The following is an 8304-nucleotide window of genomic DNA, read 5'->3' as shown; positions in this document are numbered from 1 at the left end:
ATAAATCCAGGTGTAACTAAACTAGTACAAATTTTAAGTTGCATGCAGTGTTGTTAATAATTCAGATTGTCATGGAATTGTGCTTGTTATCGTTATTAGTGTACATAAAGGAGGCCCATTCTTGACCAGACTTAAGAAAACATTTAGTTCAATGGGCTTCGCTGCTTGGTTCCGGTCCAGTTTTTGCGAAGCCCAAAATAATTGTCCCTCGACTGGTTTGATCTGGATATTTTTATATGCCCCACTTGCTTGAAGCAAGTACTTCTGATTTTGAATGGGGGCACACGAGCTAGTAAACACACACTATAAATTTCATTCCATGCAACAGATTACAGACTACACGAAATGAAATCACACGACACGACTCACAGACGACCCGAGGATTAACCACTAGTTACAGGGGAAACAATGAGATCGAGACCGATGCAACGACCGATCTGTTCCAACTATTTCCCGTGCACACACCGGCTTAACCATCAGGTTTTTGCACAACCACATAGTAGCAGACAGACACACACTGGTAGAAACTTTTATTGACACAACTACGCACCACTGGAGTGCATAAGTTGGGTACTAGTACGTGTAGACGGCCGTGGCGCGAGAGGCCCAGCAGCAGGGCTTCTTCAGTGGCCGCAGGTGCAGGTGGTGCAGCTGCAGCTGGTGCCGCACTTGCACTTGCCGTCGTTCTCCGCGACCTCCTGAACCTCGAAGTGGCTGCATGGAAAGGTAATTGGTCGTATTCAGGATGATGAACAGACATCCGTAAAATGAAATTTATATGTGGTACTACTTGAAAGGAAAATGAATTCAGTTAGACAAAAAATGATGGAAGTTCGATAAAGATTCGGGGCAAGACTACTTGGCTGTTCGCTGGCTAGATTTGTGTTTTGGGATACACATGTTTGAACACAAGCTGGGCTGCAATCAGGTGTTGTTGGTGTGTTCATGTTCAGTTCTGGAGGGTATACCAACAACATCTTGGATGAATTTACACCAAGCGAGAAGAGCAGATCTTTCGATTGTAGTTAATGTGGTGAATATGAGAGAAAACTAGCTAGATTGTGTGTCCGGTTAATTTTCTGCTTTAAGTGGATTGAGAGAGTGAAGAGTAAGCAGTACCTCTTCTCGGTGTCAACCATGACGATGCCGTAGCTGTTTCCCTTCTTCCCGCACGCATGACAAAACAACGAGCGTGTTCGGAGACGAGAATAGAGCAGCGATACACCAAGACGGAAGATTTAGCTATTAGCTCGGATCGGATGGAGGGATTAAGACGATCGATTGACCGAGTAACGACAGATCTGGCTAGCTACACTAGTAGAAAAATGACCTTTAGTCGCGGTTCGCAACAGCCATTAGTCGCGGTTGCGCAACCGCGACTAAATGGTCGCGACTAAAGGCCCCCCCTTTAGTCGCGGTTGCTTACGAACCGCGACTAAAGGTCCGTCCACGTGGGCGGCTAGCGTGCGCTCGGGCGAAGGACCTTTAGTCGCGGTTGGTGTCCCCAACCGGGACTAAAGGCTATTTCGTTAAATTTTTTTAATTCATTTGGGTTTCTAATTTTTTTTCACTCCGTTTTTTTTTCTATTTTTTTCAGAATTTCTATTATTTCAGCTTATTTGCATAGCTTAGTCTCTATCTCTAACTACACTTATCTCTAGTCAAATTACTTACTCGTGGTCAAACTTCCCGCTCGGTCACCCATCCTCCCACTACTCCACCTCTAGCACGCTTAACTTCCGAGTTCCATTCCGTCCCGCATCCAAGTGCTACGCGCACATGTATGTGATACTAGTATCATATCAATCCTATTAACATGTTGGTCGATGTCATATTTTTTTATTGTTTGAATTTCAAATAAATTTTTTCATAAACAAAAATAATGATGTAATAATAATCGTGAATAAATAAATAAACATTAATTTTTTAATTTTTATTATTTTTAAATATTTTATTTTTTAAATATTTTTTTTTTGCCAAACCTAAAACCTAAAAATTTGAAAATCTTAAAATTGGGTAAAAGTAATAGTAATCTTTATGCTGGATGCAATTATTAATTTTATTTTTTTGAAAAATTTTAAAAATATAAAATCCATAATTTATAGCAAAAACTAAAATCTTCCTGCTTTTGTATTTTCATTTGGAATTTTGAGAATCTAAAAATTGGCTAACCGGGTAAACCCCGGTGAATTCGGATGTAACTTTTTCCCAGGATTTTTTTGATATATTATACGTTTTTTCGACGTCGTATGCAAAAGTTATTGCGGTTTTACCATTTTTTAAACTTTTTTTGCAAAAAAAGTGAAAATTCGAATTTCTTAATTTCTCCGAATAGTACCTTGCATAACATACAAGAATCTGAAAACAATTTTTTTTTTGAATTTTCTATCATTTTCTTTTGTATTTTACAAACCAAAAAAGGCGATCCACGGGGGGGGGGTGCGGGGTGCGTGGGAGTAAAAAAACTTGGAAAAACCTTTAGTCGCGGTTGGGGACACCAACCGGGACTAAAGGGTACCCTTTAGTCGCGGTTGGTGTCCCCAACCGCGACTAAAGGTTTTTCCGCCAGCCGCATCCCTCCATAGCCCTTTAGTCCCGGTTGGTGTTACCAACCGCGACTAAAGGGTACCCTTTCGTCGCGGATGGAGCATTAGTCGCGGGTCACCTCCCGAACCGCGACTAAAGCCCCTTTAGTCGCGGTTCGAATATTTCCGGGACTAATGGAGGTGGACGGAAGCCTCTTTTTCTACTAGTGCTAGGTACTTACGGGCAGTCGTTCTTGTTAGAACAGTCGCAGTTGCCGCAGGTGTTCGACATGGTGGATTGACTTGTGAGTGGAGAGAGTACTACGCGGATGGATCCGTGATTACTTTGTTTTTGCTCTTGCTTGGTGAGGAGCAATGGCCGCTGCTTGCGGTGGTATATATAGCCGCCGGGACGGACAGCGCGGAATCCGCCGGTCCGGCCCGGGCTGGGGACGGGAGGAACGATAGGTATCCATCGGTCGCACGAAAGGAATCTCTCGCCGTCACCGCACGCGCAGGTGCACACGCAGTATTTGGCCTTCTTCCCCGGCGGTGTCCGTCTATCTCACCTTTCCCGGATGTCTCCATCGATGCCTATTGCTAGCTTCCCATGCGGGTCTCCTCTCTATAGGAGTATCTCACTAAAGACTAAACTCTAGCTTGGCAAAAAATACTACTCCGTATACGGGTTTTTTAGTTAGAGCTAAAAATAGTGTACGAGGGGAGAGCCGGAGAGGTGACGAAGTGAAGTTGCATGCACTCGTAATTCTGTAAGCTTCTCCGTATACGAGTTATATTTGGGCCATATACGTGTTAAAACCGGGCTTAGAAGCCATGTAGTAAAGAGGCCCATTCACGATTCTTGCGGCCTTATAATCCAGATCATTTTGTTAAATGGACTGATTTGACTCCTACGGGAGGCTCGGACCAGCGCAAGCAAATGTACAGAACTATTGGGTCCGTAAAGGATTTAAAGATTCAGCTCGAGTTTTTGCTAAGCCCCTCAACTCACTGGTTTAATCTGAAAATATCGGTTTACTCGGTTGCTCGAAACAGTTAACTACTTCCTCTGGTCATTGAACAGAGGTAAGATCGTTTACATACTTTAAACGTGGACTAGATGTGGATCCAAATGAGTGGAGAAAACAATACTTTACAAGTTTTTTTTGAAATGTTCATTGATTTGTTTATCAAACCTTTTTATTTCGAGTAGTTGGGGAGCTAGGGGGACCAGCGAGGGCCTTGGCCTCCCTAAGCCATGTTACAACAGGGTATTTTGTATACAGAATCCCGATTAAGAACCAAATTTTATGGGAAAACTACCATGATTGCCCACCCCTCCCGATGAAGGATTACCATGTTTGGCCCCCTTAGCGTAATTCCTGTTCCGCCACTGTTTCACGGATCCCGATGAAACAAGCAGAATAGGTGTGCGGTAACTCGGTAAAATATGAAATTCCTAACGGTACTAATGCAAAAATATAAGGTAAATATGATGCAAAATACACTCATCGCTGCCTAGGGGTATCGCTACCATGAGGGGTATTTCCTATCACGACGATGTGAGCCAAGTGGGTCTTGGGATTTCCCATGTCGTCATAGATCCATGATGCTATCACCAAACTGTCGGTCGAGGCTATCTACAACGCGAAATACACCATGAAATCCAAATCTGTGAGAGCGTCCTTTGCCTTACGTTCAAAGTACACCGGTGATTTCAATGCATCTTTTGTCGTCTTGTAAGTTTCCCGACAGTCCCAAATAACAATTGGTCGCTTATCTTGTATATTTTCAACAAAATTAGTAACGTTGATCCCTATGTTGTCGAATGGGAGATCAAAATAGGAAATCCTAAAATAGTTTCATTTAATTCTAGTTAAAATCAACCACTCTCGACTATTTATACTTGAATTATTTTACTTTATCCAAAATCAAACTTGACCCACATAAGTTGTTTTATTAATACATATTTTCCTCGATAAACCATATTTCATGTATAGTATTTTTGGGTATAACTAATAAATTTAAGAAAGTTGTTATGCTCATGTGTAGTAAGGTGCATATTTGTAATACCGTTTTATTGTTAATCATCACAACTTTTAATGTGTCAACTTGAAAATGCATTTCTTTTGGACGGGTTCAATAACATTTTTGTTACAACTTGTTTCACCCTAAATCCGAGAAAACCAAAAGTATGACATCACTCTATAAATGTATTTATGTCCATGAACATATTGCATTTTTGTGTGTATATCTACTACACAGCTTGGTAGAATGTTTTCGAGTGTATGAACCATAAATATCTGATAGTCGTTTCTGGAGTACAATACTATAAATCCAGGTGTAACTAAACTAGTACAAATTTTAAGTTGCATGCAGTGTTGTTAATAATTCAGATTGTCATGGAATTGTGCTTGTTATCGTTATTAGTGTACATAAAGGAGGCCCATTCTTGACCAGACTTAAGAAAACATTTAGTTCAATGGGCTTCGCTGCTTGGTTCCGGTCCAGTTTTTGCGAAGCCCAAAATAATTGTCCCTCGACTGGTTTGATCTGGATATTTTTATATGCCCCACTTGCTTGAAGCAGTACTTCTGATTTTGAATGGGGGCACACGAGCTAGTAAACACACACTATAAATTTCATTCCATGCAACAGTTACAGCTACACGAAATGAAATCACACGACACGACTCACAGACGACCCGAGGATTAACCACTAGTTACAGGGGAAACAATGAGATCGAGACCGATGCAACGACCGATCTGTTCCAACTATTTCCCGTGCACACACCGGCTTAACCATCAGGTTTTTGCACAACCACATAGTAGCAGACAGACACACACTGGTAGAAACTTTTATTGACACAACTACGCACCACTGGAGTGCATAAGTTGGGTACTAGTACGTGTAGACGGCCGTGGCGCGAGAGGCCCAGCAGCAGGGCTTCTTCAGTGGCCGCGAGTGCGGGTGGTGCAGCTGCAGCTCGGTGCCGCACTTGCACTTGCCGTCGTTCTCCGCGACCTCCCGAACCTCGAAGTGGCTGCATGGAAAGGTAATTGGTCGTATTCGGGATGATGAACGGACATCCGTAAAATGAAATTTATATGTGGTACTACTTGAAAGGAAAATGAATTCAGTTAGACAAAAAATGATGGAAGTTCGATAAAGATTCGGGGCAAGACTACTTGGCTGTTCGCTGGCTAGATTTGTGTTTTGGGATACACATGTTTGAACACAAGCTGGGCTGCAATCAGGTGTTGTTGGTGTGTTCATGTTCAGTTCTGGAGGGTATACCAACAACATCTTGGATGAATTTACACCAAGCAGAAGAGCAGATCTTTCAGTTGTAGTTAATGTGGTGAATATGAGAGAAAACTAGCTAGATTGTGTGTCTGGTTAATTTTCTGCTTTAAGTGGATTGAGAGAGTGAAGAGTAAGCAGTACCTCTTCTCGGTGTCAACCATGACGATGCCGTAGCTGTTTCCCTTCTTCCTGCACGCATGACAAAACAACAGCGTGTTCAGAGACAGAATAGAGCAGCGATACACCAAGACAGAAGATTTAGCTATTAGCTCGGATCAGATGGAGGGATTAAGACGATCGATTGACTGAGTAACGACAGATCTGGCTAGCTACACTAGTAGAAAAATGACCTTTAGTCGCGGTTCGCAACAGCCATTAGTCGCGGTTGCGCAACCGCGACTAAATGGTCGCGACTAAAGGCCCCCCTTTAGTCGCGGTTGCTTACGAACCGCGACTAAAGGTCCGTCCACGTGGGCGGCTAGCGTGCGCCTGGGCGAAGGACCTTTAGTCGCGGTTGGTGTCCCCAACCGGGACTAAAGGCTATTTCGTTAAATTTTTTTAATTCATTTGGGTTTCTAATTTTTTTTCACTCCGTTTTTTTTTTCTATTTTTTTCAGAATTTCTATTATTTCGAGTTATTTGCATAGCTTAGTCTCTATCTCTAACTACACTTATCTCTAGTCAAATTACTTACTCGTGGTCAAACTTCCCGCTCGGTCACCCATCCTCCCACTACTCCACCTCTAGCACGCTTAACTTCCGAGTTCCATTCCGTCCCGCATCCAAGTGCTACGCGCACATGTATGTGATACTAGTATCATATCAATCCTATTAACATGTTGGTCGATGTCATATTTTTTTATTGTTTGAATTTCAAATAAATTTTTTCATAAACAAAAATAATGATGTAATAATAATCGTGAATAAATAAATAAACATTAATTTTTTAATTTTTATTATTTTTAAATATTTTATTTTTTAAATATTTTTTTTTGCCAAACCTAAAACCTAAAAATTTGAAAATCTTAAAATTGGGTAAAAGTAATAGTAATCTTTATGCTGGATGCAATTATTAATTTTATTTTTTTGAAAAATTTTAAAAATATAAAATCCATAATTTATAGCAAAAACTAAAATCTTCCTGCTTTTGTATTTTCATTTGGAATTTTGAGAATCTAAAAATTGGCTAACCGGGTAAACCCTGGTGAATTCGGATGTAACTTTTTCCCAGGATTTTTTTGATATATTATACGTTTTTTCCGACGTCGTATGCAAAAGTTATTGCGGTTTTACCATTTTTTAAACTTTTTTTGCAAAAAAAGTGAAAATTCGAATTTCTTAATTTCTCCGAATAGTACCTTGCATAACATACAAGAATCTGAAAACAATTTTTTTTTTGAATTTTCTATCATTTTCTTTTGTATTTTACAAACCAAAAAAGGCGATCCACGGGGGGGGGGGGTGCGGGGTGCGTGGGAGTAAAAAAACTTGGAAAAACCTTTAGTCGCGGTTGGGGACACCAACCGGGACTAAAGGGTACCCTTTAGTCGCGGTTGGTGTCCCCAACCGCGACTAAAGGTTTCTCCGCCACCGCATCCCTCCATAGCCCTTTAGTCCCGGTTGGTGTTACCAACCGCGACTAAAGGGGTACCCTTCGTCGCGGATGGAGCATTAGTCGCGGGTCACCTCCCGAACCGCGACTAAAGCCCCCTTTAGTCGCGGTTCGAATATTTCCGGGACTAATGGAGGTGGACGGAAGCCTCTTTTTCTACTAGTGCTAGGTACTTACGGGCGGTCGTTCTTGTTAGAACGGTCGCGGTTGCCGCAGGTGTTCGACATGGTGGATTGACTTGTGAGTGGAGAGAGTACTACGCGAGATGGATCCGTGATTACTTTGTTTTTGCTCTTGCTTGGTGAGGAGCAATGGCCGCCGCTTGCGGTGGTATATATAGCCGCCGGGACGGACAGCGCGGAATCCGCCGGTCCGGCCCGGGCTGGGGACGGGAGGAACGATAGGTATCCATCGGTCGCACGAAAGGAATCTCTCGCCGTCACCGCACGCGCGGTGCACACGCAGTATTTGGCCTTCTTCCCCGGCGGTGTCCGTCTATCTCACCTTTCCCGAGATGCCTCCATCGATGCCTATTGCTAGCTTCCCATGCGGGTCTCCTCTCTATAGGAGTATCTCACTAAAGACTAAACTCTAGCTTGGCAAAAAATACTACTCCGTATACAGGTTTTTTAGTTAGAGCTAAAAATAGTGTACAGGGGAGAGCCGGAGAGGTGACGAAGTGAAGTTGCATGCACTCGTAATTCTGTAAGCTTCTCCGTATACAGTTATATTTGGGCCATATCTGTGTTAAAACCGGGCTTAGAAGCCATGTAGTAAAGAGGCCCATTCACGATTCTTGCGGCCTTATAATCCGGATCATTTTGTTAAATGGACTGATTTGACTCCTACGGGAGGCTCGGA

The 8304-nt window shown here is 42.4% G+C and overlaps 1 long non-coding RNA gene across 1 annotated transcript; it reads right to left on the bottom strand.

The window, feature by feature from the left end:
* Positions 1-469: 469 nt before the first annotated feature.
* LOC124667024 lies at positions 470-1172 on the bottom strand. Its single transcript, XR_006991131.1, has 2 exons — positions 1120-1172; positions 470-714 (listed from the first exon to the last, which is right to left on the bottom strand). It is a non-coding gene; the product is annotated as an uncharacterized LOC124667024 (long non-coding RNA).
* Between the last annotated feature and the right edge of the window lie 7132 nt (positions 1173-8304).

This window comes from Lolium rigidum, chromosome 6 (assembly GCF_022539505.1).
Source record: "Lolium rigidum isolate FL_2022 chromosome 6, APGP_CSIRO_Lrig_0.1, whole genome shotgun sequence".
In the NCBI taxonomy this organism is placed as follows: Eukaryota; Viridiplantae; Streptophyta; class Magnoliopsida; order Poales; family Poaceae; genus Lolium; species Lolium rigidum.
This window is presented reverse-complemented; position numbering and strand designations above follow the sequence as displayed.